This window comes from Ursus arctos, unplaced genomic scaffold, assembly GCF_023065955.2.
Source record: "Ursus arctos isolate Adak ecotype North America unplaced genomic scaffold, UrsArc2.0 scaffold_9, whole genome shotgun sequence".
Lineage (NCBI taxonomy): Eukaryota > Metazoa > Chordata > Mammalia > Carnivora > Ursidae > Ursus > Ursus arctos.
The window spans coordinates 14,157,707-14,182,501 of NW_026623111.1; the positions used below are offsets into that span (position 1 = coordinate 14,157,707).

At 37.2% G+C, this 24,795-nt stretch overlaps 1 long non-coding RNA gene across 1 annotated transcript in view; it reads left to right on the forward strand.

Annotated features, from left to right (window-relative positions):
• Window positions 1-5,655: 5,655 nt before the first annotated feature.
• LOC130543250 (uncharacterized) overlaps window positions 5,656-24,795 on the forward strand; it is a 35,240-nt gene continuing 16,100 nt past the window's right edge. The window contains exon 1 of the long non-coding RNA XR_008958458.1: window positions 5,656-5,810. This is a non-coding gene — a long non-coding RNA (uncharacterized LOC130543250). The remainder of the gene's footprint in view (window positions 5,811-24,795) is intronic.

The following is a 24,795-nucleotide window of genomic DNA, read 5'->3' on the forward strand; positions in this document are numbered from 1 at the left end:
ATTCAAAACTGAATCTCACATTGACACAGAATGTCCTAAGCACATGTGTTTTGTGAGGACAGTTGCTTCCTCTTGTTTTGCTGGGGTGGGGGCTGTGGAATGCATGGCCTAAGCAGTGTCACTTGTGCTAGATAACTGGTTCTCCAATTTGAGCTTGCATCACATGCCCCAAAATCACCTGGACAGCTTGTCAAATCAGAGAGTGGGGGGACCTCACTCCCCCAGTTTCTGGGATGCCCTGGGAATTTGCATTTTTATCAAGTTCTCGGGTGACCCTGTGGGAACCACACTTTGAGAAACGCCGATGTAGGTAGTACCCCACAGGAAGAGGCAATCTAAGAGTGAGAAAACGTATTCATTTAGTCACTAACTTGTTCATTCATTCATTGAATAAATATTTATTGTGTGTTTATTGTATTTGATTCCAAAGCTTATATTCTTTTCTCTATATTCATTTTATCTATTCAGAAGGAGAAATAGAATTGTCTTCTATTTTGCATAAATTAATATTTAAGATAACTTTTATAAATGTATTGAAACATTAACATCTAATGCATGGGGTGCTTCTTACAAAATATAACTCAATTCAATGATTATTTATTGAGTACCTGCGTTCTACAAAGCTTTGTTCTAGCAACAGAAAATAAAATAAGAAATTAAAAAAAATATTAGATACATTAAAATGCTTCTCTACTTCTGTGTACTCTTCCACGCAAAATGTATGGATTTGTAAATTTTGTTGACCTTACTATAATAAAATTGATAATTAGTTTAAACTTGTATGCTATCGTCATGTATTATGCTAGTCAAGTTTCATTTGGCTTTCCTTTTCATTTTAACTTTTGTTGTTAGAGCTAAATTGAGAAAAAACACTGCTGAGTGCAGAAATAAGAAGTGTATGAAAATAAATCTATATTCATTTTTATTTATTTTAGTTTTATTATAGCCATAGGATTTCATTTATTATTCAAACATTATAGTAAACTAAAAAAGAACTTTTGAAAGGAAAATAGATGACGCAAAATCCAAAACCCTAAGTTCATAATGTCTCTGTTGTGTGTTTGTGTGTGTGTGTGTGTGTGTGTGCGCGTGCTTGCGCATGCAACCTCCAATATGGCCTGCTGCCTCTTGTCTATACATGTATTTCTTATAATCTCCAGGTGTTCATAATTTTTATTTTGCCTTTTTCACTAATTATAAACTATTCCCCACTTTTTATAGCCTTCATAATTATTTAAATGGCTCCATAAATTTTTATTTAGATAAAATTGCACAGCATTTCCCTTCATTTTATGCATATAAATCCTTCTATTTTTCTAATTTAGAAAAATTTTGGAATAATATTTTTAAGAAATATTCCTAGTAGAGAGGTTCTGTGGTCAAAGTTATGAATATTTTTATGATATTTTAAATGAGAATCTCATTACTATATAATGTAAACTGTAGTGCATGGAGATAATGGTTTTTCAAAAGTTTGTCATTTTGGGAATTTATGATTTTTAGTCATTTGATAGGTATTAAATGTGATTTTTATCTTTAATTTACATGAGTTTTATTACCAATGAATTTAATCATTCTGTCTGTCGATTTATAATTTTTCCTTCCTGTTCTTTGGTAAACAGGTCTTTTGAGTCAATAGAATATGCTTTATTTATTTATCTATTTAATTTTAGTGGATAAGACTGCTGCTCTTTATAACTGTGGACCCTGAGCCGTAAACTATAACCTCATTTCAAGTTGCTACAAACACTAAATAGTAACTGCACATTTAACTAAAATAGATTGCAACTACATTTTCAAATGAAATGAACATTTTTCTCATCAAACTTCTAGAATTAAGAAAGCAAAAACATCCATAATTTAACACTCCAAAAAAATTCACATTAGTAGTAATATAAGAAATTAATAAAGAGCTTTGATAATGTAAAAATGCATACCAAATAGCATTACCATGAGATATTTTATTGTCTACTAGATGACTTGGTGAAACTACTGTGAGAATGCTTGAAAAAAATTTTCTTATTGTATTAATGCTATGGATTGAATAGCAACCCCCAAATTCATATGTTGAAGCCCTAACCCACAAAATGACTGTATTTGGAGATAAGGGTTTTTAGGAACTAATTAAAGTTAAATGAAGTGATAAGGGTGGGGTCTTAATCCAGTATAATAGATGACCTTAAGAGGAAGAGATCTCTTTCCCTCTCTGTCAGTCTCTTTACATGCGTGCACCAAGGAAAGGCCATGAGAGCGCACAGCAAGAAGGTGGCCTTTTACAAGCCAGAAAGAGCTGTCACTATAACCTGACCATACTAACACACTCCTCTTGGACTTCTAGGCTCCAGAACTTCGAGAAATTAAATTTCTATTGTTTAAACTACCCAATCTATGGAATTTTGTTATGGCAGCCTGAGCAGATTAAGACATTAATTAATAATTATTATAATCATGTATTTAAAAATATAGTAATAATAATAATAACAATAATATATGTACTTACATGAATGTATCTTTCATATTCCTCAAGGAAAAAATAATCATTGGAGACTAATGCAGAACTTTGTTTTGGAACAGCCCAGAAAATGTGATTCTAAGTTCTGCCAGGATTATCCCAATTGTGTTTATATAAATAAGCAGCTCTTTCTTACTTTTCTTTTGTTCCCCACAAGCAGTTACTATGTTATTGTATATGAAAGTGGCTTACCAGCAGAAAAACAGTATAGAAATAAAAATGGATTATTGACTGATAAAATCCATAGGTATATAGCTATTGAGCATCTGCTGTATTATCTGGACCATATTCTTTTTGTCATAATCTACATCATCAGAATCATCTGCTCCAATACAAATTACAACATAATAAAAAATAAACGAAATGGATTTTAGATACATCCATGGACAGATACCTTATGGTCAGAAGTGGTCTGAAGTTCTAATTGGGTTCTTAAATTGAGGAATCTGGCATTTTTAAAAGACAGCTTCTGAATATACTTACATTTTATTGCCCTCATACAACAGTGTGAGGGAATACTTTCAAAGGGCACATTTTGGAAAATGATGATTTGTTTGTAACTTGTTCTATTTGTAGAAAGTAGTGAACATTGGTTTAGCTGAATCATCACTCTCTGTTCTACGCCTGACATAGAACCACAGGAACCTGGAAATGCACACAAGTTTTTCACCTTCCCCACCCCTCACAGTCTGTCAGCACACGCTGTCAATTTTGCTACATAAATAAACTTAGCAAAGTATGTAATTTCTGGGGAAGGTTGTTATCTGAGATGAAGGAAACAATGTAAGCTAAACTAGGGACAAAAACCTTACAGCTTCTAGTTTTCGATTTATAGTCCAGAATCACTACCAAAAACTATTTTGTCTGCATTAGCAAGATTTTATATCCCCGGAGCTAGAAGGCTACAATATTTATCATGGCCCAGGGTCTTGTTCACATTCTTTATGTCTGCTTGTTTTTGTTGCTGTTATGTAACCAGGAAAGTTTGCTGGCATAGACAGTCAGGCCAGGATACCAGGCTTATGGTGGGCTCTTAAGACCTATTTGTGAATCAGATGCATTTTCTTTTTATCAAAACTTCAGATAAAATTCTAGATTTACTTATTTACTAACACTGTAGCCTTGTACCAGTTACTTTTATTCTGTGAATCTCATCTGACAAATGGGCAAAATGATAGCTACCCAGGTTTGATGTGAAGATTAAGAAATTAAGTAAGTATAGAGTAATACTTATAAAGTGGATGACCTGGGTCTGGAACATATTAGTTACTTCTTTTGTGTTAGATTTCCTATCCTATCCTATTTTAAAAAGAGGACTAAAGATTTTATAGTTATTTTTGTTAAATCATCTCATGAGAAGCTCTTAAGAGCTAAAGACAAATACCACAAGATTTAAAAATGGGGGCAGTTATTCATCTCTAACATCTATAGAAAATCCAGAACAAGAACTAGTTACTTTTTTCTTCTATTACCTGAATAACTGCCTCATGTAAGAGTTTGTATTTTCAGTAGGCATTGCCCTTTTCAAAGCCACTTTTCCATAGAATATCTCATTTGTTTCCCATGGTAAAGCTTGGAGGATAGAGCAATTATCAGTCCTGTTTTACAAATTGGAAAATATAATAAAGATAAGTAAACACTCACCTGAATTTAAATAAGCTCTGTCTCATCCCCCTAAACCTGTTCCTCTATAATTTTTACAGTCTCAGTTAATCGTAATTATGTAACTAATAAAGACTACAATCTAGCAGGTATATTTCTCTGCATTTCTTCTTCTCCCTCACATCCAATACTGCTGCCAGTTCCATCACTCCTGCTTCTAAGGTATATTCTGAATCCATCAATTTTTCACCATTACACTTTCATTCCCTTGATCATGGTCATCATTACATATTATCTAGCATTGTTGTGATGGTAAGAAGCACATAGAAAAAAAAATTAACCAAAAAGTTAAAAAAAAATGCTTGTTCTTTTAATTGAAGTTTTAGGGATTCAACAACTAATATTCCATTTCTCTACCTGATTCTTAACCAGTAAGAAAAGAGAGATGGTAATTTGACAAAGAGATAAAAATACCACCTCTATCAACCTCCTGAATGCAGTTCAACACTTTCTTTTGTTCATTAATGAAACTTATGACCCTTCTCTAGGTAAATTCTTGGCTTGAGTTTGTGAAATCTCTCTTATTCCACCCATGAGCCTCGGTGTTCTGAATCTGCCTCATTATTTGATTCTCCTTTGTAAGCCATGAACAATCAGATTAGAGTTATTCTACTTTATATTAATTGAAGGGCTGACAGTGAAATGAGCTGCCAAACTAAGATGATGCCTCCCAGGCTCCCTTTAGGTCTTTGCCTTTTCCTGGATGTGATCTTGTAGCACAACATCCCCGCCCCACCAAAGGCAGCTGCCATTCTCTCCTGTCTATTTTGTGGATGACTGAAAGTGAGACTTGCCTGAGATCTTTTCAGTTTTATACTTTTTCACCTTAGCATCATCTTACAGGTAATGTCTAATCTCTGCCTCCCTGGCTGCTGCAGAGGTCAAAGTCACAATCTTATAGTTCAGGATCAAAGCTGTGCATTTACATAGTCGAGGCCCAACAAGGACTGCTCAGTAAGGTAGAGCTACGCACGTTTGCTAAGGTCCTTGCGAGGCTTGTTGCCAAAGATCTGTATTTTCTATGAGCTATGCCTGCTAAAAATAGCCCTACCTATATCAGTGAAGTCAGTTAGCTGTGAACAAAGTCTTCATAAACCATAATGATCCACCAAGGACAAAATTCCACTTGGGCCACAATTACTAAAACCTTAAGAATAAAGCTGTCAGCCATTCTCTCGCTCTCTCTCTCCCTCTGTTACTTTGTTCCCCAAAGCGACTCCTTATATTTTCCAAGGTTCCTAACCAGGTTAATGCATGCAAACATTGAAATTTGAAGGAATTAATAAATAATAACTTTATTCCTAACCTTAGTTCAGAACAAAATGAAATCCAAGAGACAGAGACATGGAGAATCAGGGTATCTACTTTATTGATATTAAGGTAAATGTGGACACTGGCAATACATCTAGGCAAGAGGGCTTGCTAATACTTTATTCCCAAATTGAGCAGGCGTCTTTACCTTGTCACAGGCAGTATTGCAGGACTGAAGACTTTGTGTAACCTGGCAGAGTCCACCCACTAAATTACTGGCTTCGTAGAAGAGGAGGATGCAGCTCTATGTGAGCAGAAAGACCCCAGAGAGAACAGAGGAAGATACCATGGCCAGAATTGTCAACTTTTGTCCCTAGCCACACCGGTAAGCAGGCTGATTTCTTCTAGCACTAGAAGGAATAAGATGGGTGGGGGCAAAAGTTCATTTCGCGAAAGTTTCTTCACCTGGAAGCATAAGGAGTAGAGAATTACTATTCTGCGACTAACAAATATCATCATGATTCAGAACTTCATTTGTCAAATGACGAGACAAACTCTGAGAACTTAAATGATCTGAGAAACTAATGTTCATTAATTGCATACTAATATCAAAGAGAGAGCTGCTCATATAAATATGCAGCTGGTATGATTTTTGTCTCAGTCTACTTATTTTGTTGGTGATGACGGTGATTAGAATATGCTAGTTGCTTAGGATAATAAACAGAACCTTCCTTATGAAGCACTATCTTTCAAAAATCCTTGGTGCTTTTTTTGGACCACTGCTTCTAAGTATGTCGTAGTAAGGAGTATGGTCACAAATTAGAATGAGGGAAAGGAGAGAGCTCTTTTCAGACTAAGGCAAATAGAGTTCTGGCATTTAACTCCACCATTTCCAGTTAAGAATCTCTTTTCAAGTGAGCTACAGAGCAGTGGCTTTGGAGATCAGCATGTTTTATTCCTCAGGTCACTGGGACTGAAAAATTTGGAAGACCGTTACTTTAGAGTCATGTTGGTTTCCCAGTACCCAGCCTGTGTGGAGCCCCACTAGGCCCTCCATTGGCCTGTCACACTGGGACCCTTAACTTAGCTCCTTCTCATTACCCTCCAGCTACCTAATGACTCTTGTGAATCTTTCCTCCTGCACTTTTCCCTCTTCCTCCCCCGTCTGACATGAGGATACTCTGCTTAGCCTATTAGAAAAGGTGCCTGAATTGTAAATCTTACAACAGAGCAAAGCTTTCAAGTGATTCAATCTTTCACACATCCTTTTATTCCTAAAATAGTTATGGGCATCTCTGTGTGCCGGACCTTGCAAAAGGTCTTAAGTTGCTAAGGTGGGGAAGACACAAAAATGGCCATTAGGACCTTAGGTTGCAGTCAGAGCTGTATTTCCCGAAGTATTATTCTTACAACCTTGCTACTCAAAGTGTGGTTCCCCATGGGATTGTGTTAGAAATGCTGAATCTTAGGCCCTGCTCCTGACCTATTAAATCAGAATATTTTAACAAGAGCCACAGGTGATAGGCATATTCATTAAACTTTGAGAAATATTACTTTATATTTTTTATTTTTTTTTGTTTCTTGTGGTAATTTTTAAAAAGTTTTTATTTAAATTCCAGTTAGTTAACACATATGTAATATTGGTTTTAGGAGTAGAATTTAGTGAGTGATTCATCACTTATGTATAACACCCAGGGCTCATCACAAGTGCCCTCCTTAGTACTCATCACCCATTAATCCCAACCCCTGCCCACCTCCCCTTCAGCAGCTCTCAGTTTACTCTCTTTAGTTAGGAGTCTCTTATGATTCGCCTCCCTCTTTTTTTTTAATTTCCCTTCCCCTATGTTCATCTCTTTTGTTTCTTAAATTCCACATAGGAGTGAAATCATATGTATTTGTCTTTCTCTGACTGACTTATTTCGCTTAGCATGATACCCTTTAGCTCCATGCACATCATTGCAAGTGGCAACATTTCATTCTTTTTGATGGCTGAGTAGTATACCATTACATATATATATATATGTATATATAATACACAATTTATCCATTCATCCAGAGTGTTTAATGGAACTAGGGTTTTACAAAATGCCTTTTGAAAATTTTGGGTCACATGGGTTTTGTTTTGTTTTTAGCTTTCATATTTTTAGAAATTTTCATCTCATTATTTTTATACTTTATTATAACAAACACCCTTCTCTCCAGCATACTTTATTTTGGTAATAGAAATAATTTCTGGCATTTAAAATCATCACCTCTTATCTTAGTCTATATGGCTTGGTAAGATTAACTCATCCTAGGCAGGGGTGAGTGTGTGACTTAGGACTGGCTAATCCTGAGTGGTTTTGGTTCAAGGATAGGCATTTATCAACTCTGCTGGGCCAGTGAGGTTAGCTGAGGGATATTCTGAAAGAGAAAGAAAGGGAGAGAGAAGGGGAGAGAGAACATGAGATAACACTTGTCTTGATGACAGTACCGTGTGAGCATGGAGATTGGAACATGGACTTCCACTGTTTCAAATTTAACTTATCTGGAGTTAGGGTTCTATCTTTATCAACAGTGAGTGGCCTATTTAATCCATCTAGTGGATTAAATACATGGTTGGGTCGGATATTGAGCCTTTTCAAAGAATTTGTGCTCTGGTTGGCAGCCAGTGCTCCTTAAAATATCTGATGTAGATGCTGGGGTTAAGGCCCATCCCGGGGACAAGACTTGTTGCCACTGGCAGTGGTCTTTAGTGTTCTGGAGAAAACCATTTAGTATCACTGAAAATCTCTTTAAAAGTGATTGTCAAACCTGGTACTCCTCAGAATCATCTGGAAATCTTACTGCATATATAGAATTTTGGACAAATACAGTTGTATTTTGGAGTTCTTGGGGTGGGATCCAGGAGGCTGTGTTTGTAACAACTTCCGGTCTGTTGATTCCTAGTGTAGTCAGCCTGGCACTGGTCCATGGAGAAGGCTACGACAACCTCCTGCCCTACTCTACCCAGGAAAAGATCTTTGCCTACTCCTGGCTTGGGTATTCTCTGTTGAGAGTTGGTTCTTTTCCAAAGTAGACACAGATAGAACCCTCCACCTATTGAGGAAGAATTTCTTGGGAGGAAATCAGCATTAGGACTCTGTATTAAATCCTCCCTGAGTATTTTTTACTGTTTTGGAAGGATTAACCATATTTACCATCTTATTTTATTGATTGATTGATTGATTGATTAATTGATTTAATTGATGAATTTTTTTTAAGTAGGCTCCATGCCCAGCATGGAGCCCAACACGAGGCTTGAACTCATGCCCCTGAGATCAAGACTCAAGCTGAGATCAAGAGTCGAATGCTCACCCAACTGAGCCATGCAGGTGCCCCTTTATTTACCATTTTAATGTGTTATGTCAGAATGTCAAAATGGTTAACTACATTTTCATGCATTATCTCACTCAATCCCCTTGTAGAATTGCCCAATAAAATACATAATGCTTGGTTAAATTTAGTATGAACAATGAATATCTTTTTCATGTAAGTATGTCCCAAATATTGCATGGGTCATACTTATGCTAAAAATGTATTTGTTTTTTATCTGAATTCCAAATTTAACTGGGCTCCCTGTATTTGCTAAATCTGATAACCCTATGAGCTCATAATAACCTATGAGAGAGGCAGAGCAAGTATTTTTTTAATTTGGTTTTATAGATGAGAAAATTGATATTCTGCAAATCTGTGGCTTTTTTGCATGTCACATGGTTAGTGAGCTGTAGAGCAGAAACCACATCCAAGTTTAATCTGCTGGTCCAGGACTCTATCTTCCACTGTTTTAGCTCTTGAGCTAATTATACTATACTCCTAACAGCTATAGTTAATTTCAGCACACATTATTTTAGCATATATTGGGGGCAGAGGACTTACAAGGATGTTCCCTGCCTTTAAACTGATGTCAGATTATTAAAAATAGTTTGAGAGAAAGAAACTGTATATTCGTGTAAACTAGTGGATTCCCATATAATTGGAAGAAAGTATATTTATTTAAATATTGGCTAAATATTGGTCTGGAGAAAGTCCAGTGAACATAGCATAATCCATAACATGAATAAGAATGAAATATAAATCTTTATTTGATTAAGGCATAGGAGGCTGTCTCCCTTGGTCGAGTTGGGGAAGTAGGAATTAATATCATGGTCCAGGGACTAAGACTTTAGACTTTGAAGTCAAATTGGTTGGGTTCAAACCTGGTTCTATCTATCCTACTCTGTGCCCTTAGGCAAGTTGCTAAACTTATCTGTGACTCAGTTTCTCACCTGTAAAATGGAGCTAAGTCTTGTAAACATCTCGTAGAATTGTCATGAGGATTAATTAATTTAAGTCAAGTGCTTTACAACAGTGACTGGCAAGTAGTAAACACTCCATAAACTTAAGCTGCAATGATTACTATTATTTTTCTTCTGCAGCTGCTACTACCAGCTTGTGCCATGGTTATCCCAGGTTGCTTCTTGCCCCAGATTGCCTTCCTTACTGGTTCCATTAACAGCAACAATAAATCATTTAAATTCAAACAAAGGTTTTCATCACTTTGTTTATTAATAGACTGCAGTGGCTGTAAGTGGTGAAGGCCTAGAGTGTTGCCCCTGCTGTCAAAATCTCCCCTAATTCTTTTTTTTCCACTTAGAATAAACTAATTAATATATGCAGTTAAATCTAGCTGATTTTCTGGGGCAGTTAAGGCATCAGAATCACCGGGGGTGCTCCTACAACTATCAGACACCCCAGTCCATCCACTGAGTCATGATATCAGGAGATAGGCATTTCTCTTCTAAGAATTAGGCCAAGTACTCGCTTTTATCACCGACAGTGTGCTTTTGTTTGGCTGCTGTCTAGCTTTTCAAGGTAGAGATAATTTGGGCAAGGAGTCACTTTGAAAACATAATCTGTCATATGTTCAAGCTTTATTTCTTATCTTCATTTAGTTAATCACTAGAAGAGTATGGGAAATTCGAAGCAGTAAGATATACAGACAATTTGGAGTTTGAGCTTGAGCACGTCAGACTAAGGTTTACGTCCTTTGGACACGTACTCCTTAAAATGAGTCTAGTTGTTGTAGCCAACGTCTGCAGCCCGGCATATTTCCCTCCATCTGCCAAGAGTTTGAGCATTTGATAGGTCTGTGCCCTTTCTTCAGCTGATTGCACTGCCCCATTACTGATGACTTTAAAAGACTCAAACCACTAATGTAATATGCAGCACCTGCAAATACTGTGAAATATTAGCAGAGTGGTAATGAAAATTGACTGCAAGTATAATGACAACAGGTGAAATTATTCATAGCCTGCTCATGTAGCAAACTTAAGATATAAACTCAATGAGCATAAATGGAATACGTTCATGACAAATATGAAAATATCCCAAACTGCTAAAGTAATAAAAGTAAATATAATAAATCTTTCCTGCAAATATAATAAAGTCCCTAACTGCAAATGCAATAAAACTTATCAACAGCTGCAGTATATTTGGAACATACTATATAGCTTTACAAAGAATTATACCCCCTGCTAGTATGGCCTCAACAATGTCATGCTTTGTCTTTTTCCAGTGAGTACAAGTCTAGCAGACTACATGTTGCCCAGTATATATTAAGTATGACAGAGCGTTAATACAACCAGGTTTGGATTGAAAATGAAATGCTCAATCCAGATGTGCTCTTTGGCCATTCTGCAAGCATAGCCAGAGGCTGTGGATCTCCCACCAGGGGCTGAAATGTAGCCAGGAAAGCTAATCATGGGAGGTGAGGAATTGATGAATCGCTGGATAACCTTTTTGTTGCTTGGCTTTGGTATCTGACTTAGGAGAATGAGCAGTATGCAGGGCTCAGGGAATGGAGGCAGGAGGACTGGAATGAGAAAGGGATGTCGGGGCGATAATGTTCTGTAAAGATCCTTCATGTCGCAGGTGCTCTGCTAGGGATGTTGGATCTTTTCACCTTCTTCCCTTTATTCTTATTTCTTCCCACAATTCAGCACATATCTGTTGATTACCTATTAGTTTATAGCTACTGAATATAATAAAGTCATCGTCCCTGGCCATGTGAGGCCCTTAAGTCTTAAAGGAGAACCAGAAAGTAACAAGATGATTCGAATACAGTACAGTTACATCTCTCACCAGCCAAGAGAGGAAGATCTGGGACAGAAGGCTGAGGTATCCCAACATTTAAGGCATGGGCTGTTGGCTTAAGTTTCTCTCTTCACATTCCATCTCATGTTCAGCCAAGTCCTTTTATAGTTTTTATGGTTTTTATTAAATATAATACTAAGATCTGAGCAGAAATAGATTACCAACAATGACCGTAGGACATCATAACTTATGAATCTCAAACTTTGCAAGTCTATAAACCCTATTGACTCATATCAACAAAGTGTAAATTTTTCTTTTAAATCTAATTCTTTTCTCATGTCTTCAAAAAGTTCATTATAACTATTGAGACAATTTAACCCCCTCACCCCACCCCATGTGGCCTAACCTACAGTAAACAATGTTAACACCCTGGTTGATAGTGTACCACGTCTAACTCCTTGCTTGTGGAATCTCAGATACATATATAAGGGTTTTGTAGTTTTGTTGTTGTTGTGTTTTAGACGGGGCAGGGAAAAATAGAGGTGGGGAGGGGCAGAGGGAAAGAGAGAGAGAGAATCTTAAACAGGCTCCACACCCAGCACAGAGCTGGACATGGGGCTCAATCTCACGACCCTGAGATCATGACCAGAGCGGATATCAAGAGTTGGATGCTTAACCAGCTGAACCACCCAGGCTCACCAAGGGTTTTGTAGTTTTTTATATACACATTACTTTTCATCTTGCTTTACTCTCTTAATAATATAGCACGGACATCTCTTTAGGTCAATAAATACAGAACAAACTCGTTAAATACTGCATAATATTTCATGCACTGAACTGTCAGTTAACCAACATTTAGATTTTTTTGTTTTTTTTTTTCTCTTTATTCCTGTTTCCTTTTTTGCCAGCACCCCCCACATACCACAATAGATATCTTTTGTACATATTTCTTTGCATATCTGAGCTTTCATTCCGTGATACTGAAAACCAGAGGGAAAATACAAAGGCTAAGGAGCTTGTGTTTTTAATCAATATGGATACGTTACTCCTCAAAATGCAGTAGTGACTCACATTCTTACTAGCAGCTAACTACGTGGCTGCCTGTTTACCAGATCTAGTCATTAGAACACAGCTTTATTCTACATTATTTTTTAATTTGAGATGTGAAATATGGTTTTTCATCCTGTCTCCAGCTTCCAACTGCCAGGGAGGCTGATAATCCTTGTGTTTATTGGCCATTTGGATTTCTTATTTGTGAATTGCCTATTCATATAATTTCCTTATTTTTCTATTTTTTTTCTCATCATTATGGGAGAGTTTTATATATATTTGAGGTAGCAATCATTTACCTACCATATGAGTTACAAATATTTTATTTGACTCTGTTCATGGAATTTTTTTTATGTCCATTTTCCTTTGTGATATTTGGGCTTCCTCTCACTTTGGTAGGTGTATTCTTTTCCCAGAAGAGTTGTATGAGACCTCCTAAGTTTTTCTAATATATTGTTTTATTTAAATAATTAGTCTAAATATATGTGCAAAGTTATCAAATATACATGAGCATTATTCATTATGACTTTTTATTTAGATGTATTTATAAAACAATTATTTTTTAAATATTTATTTATTTGACAGAGAGAGCACAGGAAATGGAGTCAGCACAAGTAGGGGGAGCAGCAGAGGGAGAGGGGAAGGGAGAAGCAGGCTCCCAGGCAAGCAGGGAGCTCGACACTGGACTCGATCCCAGGAACCTGGGATCATGACCTGAGCCAAATGTAGATGCTTAACCCACTGAGCCACCCGGTGCCCCAGATTTATTTTTTTATGTGGCTGGTGCTTTATTTTCTTAATGATGGCTCGCAACTTGTGTTGGTTATGAAATTAACCTCTGTTTTGCTACTTTATTGAGCTATAACTTGTCATTAATTCAGTCATACTTTCAGGTGGATCTATTTTGAACTAGTTATTTTGATCAGGCAGTTGTCTATATCTATTCAATTGCCCCGTTACTTTTATTATAATCGGTTTATTGTAAGTTTTGGTATCTACTCAAACAAATTTCCTTCCATATTCCTTTTGGGGTTTCTTTTGTTTTGTTTTGTTTGCTTTATTTTGTTTGCCATAATCAAATATATGCCCTTTCATATGGACTTCAACATCACCATATCCAGTTCTAAAATAATAACTTGATATTCTGATATGATTTCTAATGCATTCACCTTACAATGATGGAAAGATTTACACTTTCATAGATTATAATTTTCCTATTGAAATACATGTAAATACTTGCTATTTTCTTCATCTGAGAGTCTTATGCAATTCTTTGCAAATTTTTAGTATTATGTCATTTAGCATCACTTTTATAAACAGAATTTTTCGTCATTTTTCATTCTAATTGGTTCAGACAATAGAAATATACTTGGAGTGTCTATCATTTTCTAATTTTGATGGTTCATCTTTGGGTGTGGGTGTTTATGTGCATGTGTGTTGTTTTATTTAAACTAGATTCTTTTGGGGCACGTGCGTGGCTCAGTTGATTAAGCATCTGGCTTCGGCTCGGGTCATGATCCCTGGGTCGTGGGATCGAGTCCTGCATTGGGCTCCTTGCCCAGTGGAGAGCCTGCTTTTCCCTCTCCTTCTGCCTGCTGCTCTGCCTACTTGTGCTCTGTCTGTCAAATAAATAAATAAAATCTTTATTATTAAAAAACTAGATTCTTTTGATGATTCTAGGTGTGCAAACATATCCATAACGAGAGAGGATTTTCTTGTTCAATAGTCAGTGGACTTAGGTATGTAACTTTATTTTTGACTTACTGTATGAACTAGTGTCTCTATAATAATATAAAATTATAATGTCTTCTTCCTAATTTTAATGGAAATGACATTGCATCTAATGATTCTGAATGGTCTTTTCTGTTTGTTTGAATAGTATTCTGTCCCCTCTTTACCTAATAAATTTTGGTTAAAAATGATGAATTGCATCAATATATCAATTGTATCAAATGCATTTTTAAATGTATTACTCTTAAGAATTTATTTCTTCTCTCCGATATGTTGATTTGATGTGCTATACAGTATATACATACATCCTCATGTTCTTTGAATAATTTAACTTGATTTTGTTGTGCTGTCTTATTATTCTGTAATGCAGGCTGCAAATGTTTTAGGTCTTACTTTTTAGAGCAGCTTTAGGGTCACAGCAAAATTAAGCAGAAGGTACACAGGTTTCTCAATTTCCAATTTCTGATTTGGAAATTGGGCGTTTTTATTCAAAATGTGATTGGTATAAAGTTTTTGAAATCTTTTTATCTTGATATTAAAATGTTTAGGATTTTATTAATTTCTAAAAATGGAGTGAGGAACTTTCAATCTTTTGTGATCTGAAAAAGTTTTTAATAATAAATACTGGTTTACATGTCATTAAACAAAAACACGATGCTGTAGAACTCATCTGTTAACGAATCTAGGCCAATAGCTTTATAAATGGTAAAATAATTTATTCCACCATCGTTTCTGTAGCTATTTGTCTGTTTCAGTTCTCTACTTTCTTTGGCATCAATTTGGACAATTTATACTTTGCTAGGTATTCATTCATTGTTCTTCAAATACTCTTAATTAGTTGCCCTATTTTTGCACACAATATTTGCATTCAGATATTTTAAGCTCTTTTAAATATATGATTATACCTCCTTTCTCAGGTCTAATAATTGCTTTTTGTTAGAATTAGAATCAAAAGTTGCATACTCCACCAACCAAGCCAGCCAGGTGCCCCGCACAGCTGTTGAGTTTTAAATATCATTTCTACAATTAATTTTTGTTTTCTATATTTCAATAATCTTGTGTTTTTCTAAATTATTTTCTTTTGTTTTTTTAAGGACACTACACAATAGCTAAGGTCTTGCAAATATAAAAATCATTTTTTAAATATTATAGTCTCTCTATTACTCTAATTATTCAGATAAATTTTGTCTAGTTGCTATGATCTCATATTTAGTTTTTTGTCTTGACTTCCCCTGTATTGTTCAATTATTTATTTTTTCAACTATTATGTATGCCTCTTAATTTTCATGACAAATGTACATAATATCCAATTAGATTAATTCCTAAGATTCTAGCCATTTATATCCTTTTCTCTTCTTGCCCTCACTTATTTGTGAGTTCAAACTGCCCTCAATTGTCCAGAAATAATATATAGTACACCAATAAACATTATTATCTAAGTATTTTTTTTATGTTGAAATACTTCCTTGGGGTATATGTCCTGATATGCTTTTAGCAGACAGAATCTTAAGGTGGTCCCCATGATCTATACTTTCTGTTATTCATAGTCTTATGTAATTCCCTCCGTTTAATTGTGGTGGTGGCCCCTCATTTACTTTGAGATGATAGAATATGACAAAGGTGATGGGATATATGTGATTGTGTGTACGTGATCATGTTATGTGAGATTATAAAGCCCATCTTGCTAGAGTCTGTCCCTTGCTGGCTTTAAGGAAGCAGTCAGCTTTGTTGGGAGCCCCATGTGGCAAGAAACAGTGTGTGGCCTCTAGTAGGTAAGGGCACGGCCACAAAGAACCGATCTGCCAACAACTCAAGTGAGCTTGGAAGTGAATCATTTTCCAGTCAAGTCTCGGATGAGACCCCAGTCCTGGCTGACACTTTGATTGCAGCCTTGTGAGACCCTAGGAGAGGGTCCAGCTGCCTCCGCTCTGCCATGCCAACTCCTAACCCACAGAAACTGTGATACAAGAAAGATGTGTTGTTTTAAGCTACTACTTTGTAGAAAAATCATCACACGGCAATAGAAATACCCCATTATTGGTCATCTGGTAGCATCACTCCAATATAGTAATACATTTTTAAATTATTTTGCAGAAAGATTGTGTGCTATAAGTACAATCAAAATATACCCATTTCATCACAGCTTTTCAGATGTTGAGAATATCTATTTGCTAATGTTTTGCAATCATCTCTTGATTTAATTTTTATGTATATATATACACAGAAGTATACACACATATTTACATATATGCATATATTATTTACACATCCATATGTATGAACACACACATAATTTTTATTAATGAGGCAGAACAGTTACCGAGGTTTTGCTGTTATTTATCCTGTCTCTGGTGTGAACTGCCAGCTCCTCTCTTTTGCCTTTCAGTTATTGAAGGTTGGAAATTAATTTAGTAGAGTTTTTTTTTTTTTTTTAAATATGTTCTGATGTATTTTGGATTGTAAATCTTTGTCACGGCAATGAAAAACTTTACTCTATCCAGGCAATTTTTAAATCATGCAAACCTTTTCTTCACTTTCAATAGTTTCTCTCTATGTACCCAACAAATGCAGAGTCTAATTTTTTTTTTAATGTGAAAATACCACTCACTATTTGGCAGACAGTTTCTGCATGATACAGATATGTGACCTGTCCATGATTGAGTCCCCAGCATTGTACACAGTGGCTGGCATATAGTAGTTGCTCAAAATTATTGGATTAAAAATAATATTTAATTGAGTAATTAATAAGTACAGTCAGAGAAGCAGCCAACTTGAAGGTGAATGAAGAAGAGAACACATATAGAAACCTCTGAGTATATGGTCCACTACAGTATTGTTTCTCACATGGAAACTGTCTTGCACTATACTTCTGTGTATTCTTTTGAAGTCTGAAGCACTTTCGTGTGCTTCTTTCCAAAGCCTGGTGAAGTTGGCATAACAGTGTATTTGTCTGAACTCAAAAATCCAAGAGTTCAAGTAATTGTTGTATGTCATAGAGGTACTATGTGTCAGAGTTGGGGCAAGAACCCAAACTTCTGACTCCAGTCCCCTTTCCATTATTCACAAGCTATCTTAAGCTGCGTACTTTACCATGTTCTCCTATAGAATGAAGTGTCTTGTATTGCTCTTCTACACTATGATTTTTTCCCATGTTTTGTGTTCTGTCTCCCCAAGAAGATCATGAGTTTTATTATTGTGAGCACTTGGCCTCATGTCACTGTTCAAGGTAACAAGGAACTTAGTAAGTTCTCACTAAATAGGTGTTGAGGGATAGCATAAATGACATCACACTGGTGACACAACTGTCCACACACACACATCTTTGACTATCTCAATCCCTTTGTCCACCTTCAGCCATAGATATTATGCAGCCGAATGTGGTGTCAGGCCCTGCTAAATGATGTGGCACATGAAAAGTACACTCTTCGCGATCTCCATATGACAGAACAGAAATGGATGGGTCATGCTTTGATTTGTATAGTGCCTTTGACTAGGCCATACATGTTACCTTTCTCAGTACCTAGATTATAAAACACAGGCTAGAACACTCAGAGGCAGGCATACACCAGTGGGAATGACTGTAGTTTCCTACTGGACCACTTAGGGAAAAATACATCTATGATACTCCCTCATATAGTTACCTTGATAGATTTATGGAAGGTGACATTTCTTTTTTTTCTTTTAATAATAGTTTTTTATTATGTTAGTCACCATACAGTACATTCTTGGTTTTGATGTAGTGTTCCATGATTCATTATTTGCGTATAACACCCAGTGCACCATGCAATATGTGCCCTCCTTAATACCCATCACGGGCCTATTCCAATCCTCCCCCCCCCCCGAAGCCCTCTGTTTGTTTCCCAGAGTCCATAGTCTCTCATCGTTCATTCCCCCTTCTGTTTACCCCCCTTCATTCTTCCCTTCCTTCTCCTACCGATCTTCCTGCTATTTCTTATGTTCCATAAATGAGTGAAACCATATGTTAATTGTCTTTCTCTGCTTGACTTATTTCACTTAGCATAATCTCCTCCAGTCCCGTCCATGTTGCTGCAAATGTTGGGTAATCGTTCTTTTTGATGGCTGAGTAATATTCCATTGTATATATGGACCACATCTTCTTAATCCGGTCATCTGTTGAAGGGCATCTTGGCTCCTTCCACAATTTAGCTATTGTGGACAATGCAGCTATGAACATTGGGGTGCATATGGCCCTTCTCTTCACTACGTCTGTATCTTTGAAGGTGATATTTCTTACATGATCTTTGGCTAAATATCGTATTTCAATGTCTTTGGTATCATTCTTACATATTTTGAAAGTGAATCCTTATCTTTGGAGGATAGATCTTTGTGAAGGAAACTAACACAGGATTTTGGTTCCTTCAGAGTGCTGGGGAATAAATACGTATTTTCCAGGGATCTAGGAAGATATAAAGTGGGAGAAGGCCCTTGAGCAAGCTGACCCAGCACGTGCAGGGATATAGAGACATGTTCAGGGAAATTCAAAAAGTTGTACTTCTAGGGTGGAAGATGGGTGTAGAGAAATCAAGATAGGGGAGGAGGAAAACCTGAAGAACGTTGAAAGTCACTTGAGAAAGTGTGAACCTTCTACAAAAGGCAAAGGAGAATCACCAAAAGCCAACAGAATAACATAATCCCTTGGTAACTGGGTGTAATTGAAGCGAGAAATGTGAAATTAGAAGCAGAAGCATCTGTTAATAAATTAAAGAGGCTTTGGGGAAAGGCAAAAAAAAAGGGAGGAGTAATGCAGTTTTAGATCATATTTACATTTGAATTTGAATGTAGCAGAATCCATCAGCAACTTAACTTCCACCAGAGCCTTGGTTTATAAGTTTGTAAAATGGAAATAGTATCTTTTTCCAGATAGAGTTCTTTTGATGAAATACAAACGTGTATCATCATATATGGGAGTACAGTAAGCATCCAGTAACTGCTATTATTACTGCTGTTGTTACTTAACATAGCACAGAAGATGCTGCATGACTCGGCCCCTGCTCCCCCTGTGCCTTTGTTTTTCCTCCTGTACCTTTACCTCTCATCGTTTCCTACTCCCAAAATGCGAAATGTCAGCAATATTGAATATAGCTCGCAGTATCGTGTATCCTTGCTAATTCTGCCTCTTTTCTCTGGAATATTTTCTCTGTGGCATTTCCTTTTCATCCTTGAGATCTCCCCACAGGATTTTAATTCACCTGGGGGGCTTTCCAGCCTCCTCCGCTTCCTCATATGCCTTTTGTGTGTATCTTTAGAATGCTCTCTCTGTGTCTCTAGCTCTTTCACTAGAAAGGATCTCGTTGGCGTCTGTGGCCATGCTGAACTCATCATTTGATCCCCAGCACTTAGTGTATACCTTACCATAACTGCTAATAATTGCTGAATTTAAAAGGTAGATGATTATTTAATAAAAACTAGTAATAGCAATTGTACAGATGAAAGAGAAAAAGGCACTTAAATAAGTAAGTATATCTGGAGATGAGGAGGAAGTAAAAGCTTAAACAAACACCTAGCAGATGAAATAGAGAACATTTGGTGATCCCTTTAACGTCGTCTTTAAATACAAAAGAGGAAGGAGTTCAAGTTAGCTCAGGCTTTTTGATGTGGAGGAAGAGTTACGCACAGTGCCATTGCCTGAGATGGGGAATCCAGACGGAGGAGCACATATGCAGGGCTGCCGATGAGGGATGCTCATGAGACCTCTGAGAACGTACGGGGATTTAGATGAAAATGCATCATAATCAGACCTCAGTAATGTGATTTGCATTCACTTCTCATTCTGCCTGCACAGTCCTTCCTCCCATTCTTCATCTTGGTAATTGCTGCCTGTTTGCAAAATTTGACCCAGGTCCCTGTCCTCCGGGGAGCTCTGCCTAACCTGCGGGTTCCCTCCTGCATGCACATCTCACTTCTCTCTGGCGTAGGACTTATCACACTGTCTCAGAGGAGATGCTCGGCACTTATTCATTTATTTTTTAATGAAGACTTATGGAATCAATAAGACTGGCCTCTTTTAAAAATAAAATAATTTTTTTTTGGTTCCACAGCACTAAAAATTAGCCCTTACTATAAAAATGTAAAAGAAACAATATACCCCAACAACCTGGAAAGCACCAGTCTTTATTAAGGCCAGATGGATTTTTTCCCCTCAAATGAAAGCCTGCTACGGCACAACATTAGAGAAGATATCACTTTACTTTTAATTTGTATTCCCCATTTCAGAATTACGAGAGTTAAATCGTCAGATTATGCTAAACTGAATTTGTTCTGCATTAATTTTTTAAATAAAGATTCTTGCTTCGGGGAGTTCACTGAGCTGGTTGGAAGGAAATTCAGGACCCAGCGAACATAAACCTAACACGAGGAAATGGTGGTTCTTCTTGAAAAAATTTTTTAAAAATTGTGTCAGGTGGTCCTCACTTTAGAAAGCAACAGTGCTAGAGAGAACATATCAGAAATAAAACTTGTCAAGTGCCATTCAGGAAAAGATGAGGCCCACTCTGGGCCTGAAAATTTCACTGCTGTGGTTTTGAGTGCATCTATCTGGTTTCAAAATTTTTCCATAACAGGCAAGTGGGTGTCGTTCAAAGGCACTTTAGAAAGATAGAGGGGTTACTTAAGAAAGCTGAACACTTGTTCAAACCATATACAATTTACCACACATCTAGATAGAGATATTGCCAGCTGTAAGGAATGTATCATAGGGATTTCAAGCAAACATCAATTATTATTTTATTTATTTATTTATTTATTTATTTATTAAACAATTTTATTTATTTATTTGACACAGAGAGAGAATGAGCGAGAGAGCACAAGCAGTGGGAACGGCAGAGGGAGAGGGAGAAGCAGACTACCGCTGAGCGGGAAGCCTTATGCGGGGCACGATCCCAGGACCCCGGGATCAAGACCTGAGCCAAAGGCAGACACTTAACCCACTGAGCCACCCAGGAACCCACAAACATCAATTTTTAAAACTTACACCGGGTAATTGTTCAGCAATGGTTCAGATTTCATTTCTTTCTTTTTAGTTTCATGTTTCCTACGGAGGGTGACTCAGGCATCATCCACCCACACCCATGTGGTATTAGTGAGAATCGTCGCGTTCAAATCATGTAAGTCAAATCATCACATTTTGCAGTGCCTGGCCAAAGGTACATGTTCAACAAATATTCTTTCCTATATTTTTCTGCTTCAACACCCCCATGATACATTCGTGACTACTTTGTAAATGTGATAAAATGCTATTTAGGTTTTTGGTAAATAGTTTCACACAGCGGTTTTTCTTTCATTGTAGCATCACTAGAAAATGTAAGGGAGAAGATTTAAGTTCTAACCAATCGTCGAGATCTATATATCTGCTAGCTATCGATCCAACTTATGGAAAGGCACGGAGAGCCTAAATTGTGCTGAGCAAGTGGATTTTTTAACACAATTGCATTTCTTTGACTAGAGGCTCCGGTACAGTAATTACTTTTCTTCAAAAGAAACTTCCTAGCCCATCACAATGGCAACAGACCTAATAAAGCCAAATAGATCCCCGAAGTTATTGGAGCTGATCTTCTAGCTGATAGAAGCTATTTCCTTTAGTGTGAAAAGGAACACATCTTTGGCCTTTATTTTCTTGTTATAAAATTCAAATAAAATATCTGGTAGCTTTTTGTTACCAAACCCTGCATGCTCTGTCTCTTTCATGCATTTCTAAATGTTCTTACATGTTCTTTGATTTTTAGAGTAAATTGCCCATTGAACTTTAATTTGTCATCATTGTTGTGTACGAGACTTAAAGTGTTTTAGACTACTTTATAAATTGAGTAGAATTGAGTGTAGGGTGTATGAGAATCTTGCTACCACATTGCCAGCAGAGAGAGTGCTGGGACTAGTATCCTGAAAATACCCATTGCCTGAGTAGGGCCCTCAGCTCAAGAATTCCACCTGCTGTAGAGGCTGATAATGGAAAAGGAACTTGGCAGCTGAAGCGCAAAGTTTGCCAGGTTTATCAGGGCCAGATCTGGAGTGAAGGCAAGTGAGACAACTAGGGTGCCACCTTTAAGGAGATACTTTCTCCGGGGTCACACAAGTCCTTTGCCGGCTTCACCCGAGAGCCGACCAATTTATCAAGACTTTTCCTGATGTAGTCAATCAAAAATGAAAGACCTTTCAATCTAGAAGTTATAATAACAAAAAATAATATTCATTTTGGTGTGCCTTATAAATAAAGCCCTACCCTAAGTGTCTTATTTTTCATTGTCTTATTGTATCCTCCTACAACCACTATAAGAGGTTCTAAGAGCTCTTATAGCTTCTAGCCCCTCATTTTAAAGCTGAGCTAACTGTGGCACAAAGAAAGTAATATGCCCAAGATCTCACAATGAGTTTGAGATAAGAGCTGGGATTAAAACACAGACACAACCCACTGGAGAGCGGGGATTCGAACCCAGGTTTTAGGACTGACTGTCATTTCAAATGAAACTCTAAAGCATCTTCCCTATGTAAATGGAAGGCTTCCAGTTACACTCAGGGATGCTGGGGTTGGATTAAGATCTGGACAAGGTTGGTTGGTGAAAGCTGAGTGTATAATTAAAAGAAGTTGAAGGAACTATTCTGAAGATGGTAGAACTGGCCCTCTGTTTGCTAGGGCTGCATAGCAATATACCACAGGCTGAATGGCCTAACCAACAGATATTTATGTGCTCACAGTTCTGGAGGCTGGAAATCCAAGATCAAGGTGTTGGCAGGTATGGTTTCTCCTGAGGCCTCTCTTTTGGCTTGCATACTGCTGCCTTCTTACTGCGTCCTCACATGGCCACACATGTGCTTTTTCCTCTGTGTGTGTGTGCCTCCCTGGCCTCTCTTCTTCTTATACGGATGCCAGTCCTATTGGATTAGGACTCCACCCTTATGACCTGATTTCACCTTAAATAACTCCCTACTAAAGTTCCTGTCTCCATATACAGCCACACTGGGGTCAGGGCTTCAATCTATGAATTTGGGGTGGATGCAGTGCAGTCCATACGAGGTACACAGAGGTGATTTGACTCCTCTTGTCCCAAGGGACATATCAGCGAGGGTAGGCTAGGATCTGACGCAGTAACAAGCAACCTTACATTCTTAGTGAGTTAGTACAATAAATGTTCATTTCTTGGTCAGGTTATAGGCACAGTATGGCTAGGCAGAGGCTTCCTATGTTCTCTCAGGATCCCAGGATGTCAGAGCCTTATCCGGACACATGCTTTTACCATGTGGAGAATGGGGGAAAAAAGAAAAGAAAGAAAGAAAGGAACTTGGAAAACTGTGCACTGGCTTTTAAAGCTTGCACCTGCAGGTGACACGTGTCACTTCCTTTCACATCCCACCAGCCGAAACGAACCATAAACTATGCTTATTTGAAAGGAAGTAGAAAGTGCGATCCGACTACTGTAGGCCTGGAAGGAGTGCAGGTTGCTAGCTAGGAAGTGAGAATCAGATCTGGAGCAAATATCTTTTATTTCCTTGATGAGGAGGCAGTGTTAAGGATGTAGGCTGTTGCAAATATTTTTCGTTTATTTAATTTGGTTTGGGTTTTGGTTTAGAGAGGCAGTTTAATTCTTTAGTTTGTATTGCAAGATATTTGGCATTTCTGGCCATACCCAATAAAAGCCAGTAACTCTTCTCCACCTCATTATGAGAACAAAAACATCCCTTAAATTTTCAACCCCCCCCCCAAAGGAGGGAGCTGTGGGCTGGAAGAACCAACTACTGGGAATTCAAAGTGTTGTAATTTAGAAATGTTCCCTAACACCCAAGACTCATTCTTCAGCCCCAGACCTTGGGCCTGTTCGTCAATAAAGGCAACACCAAATTCACTTGCTCACAAACATCACTCATTTTTTGAGCACAAGAAATGGGAATGGAGTGGAGATACTGAAATATGTTCACCACAGGTCAGGCACTAGGACATAAATAATTCTGTAAAAGATACGATGTCAGGGAAACCAACAAGAAGAAAGAGATACAGACCAAAGGAAACAAAGCCAGGATTGGTGTAGCCCTGACATCTGCAGAATTTGCAGGGAGAGATTTGCCTAAATGCCTGTAATGTTTGGACGTAAGAAGCAGACCTAAATATTAATTGCAACAAATCATAAATACAACAATTTGCAGAAACCATGTGGAAACACTCAATTGGGTGTGTTATGGTCTGCATGCATAAGTAGGGAAACATATTGCTGACTATGGCCAACGTCAGAACTAGTAAAATGTACAGATTTTAATACCTCATTTCACTGTTGTTTTTCAGCAGTAAAATACTTTTGCAATTATGTAGCTTCGAGTATTTCTTATGGAAAATTACTTTTTCTCAACATAATGACCTTTTAAGTCGTGGTAATCCTTCATTTTAATTTCAAAACTATTTATACCACTTACAGTTGGTGCCATGTGATTTAGAACTTTATTTTATGGTCTCTTGTTCTCCACTCTTTTGTTGTATAAATATTTCCTACTTA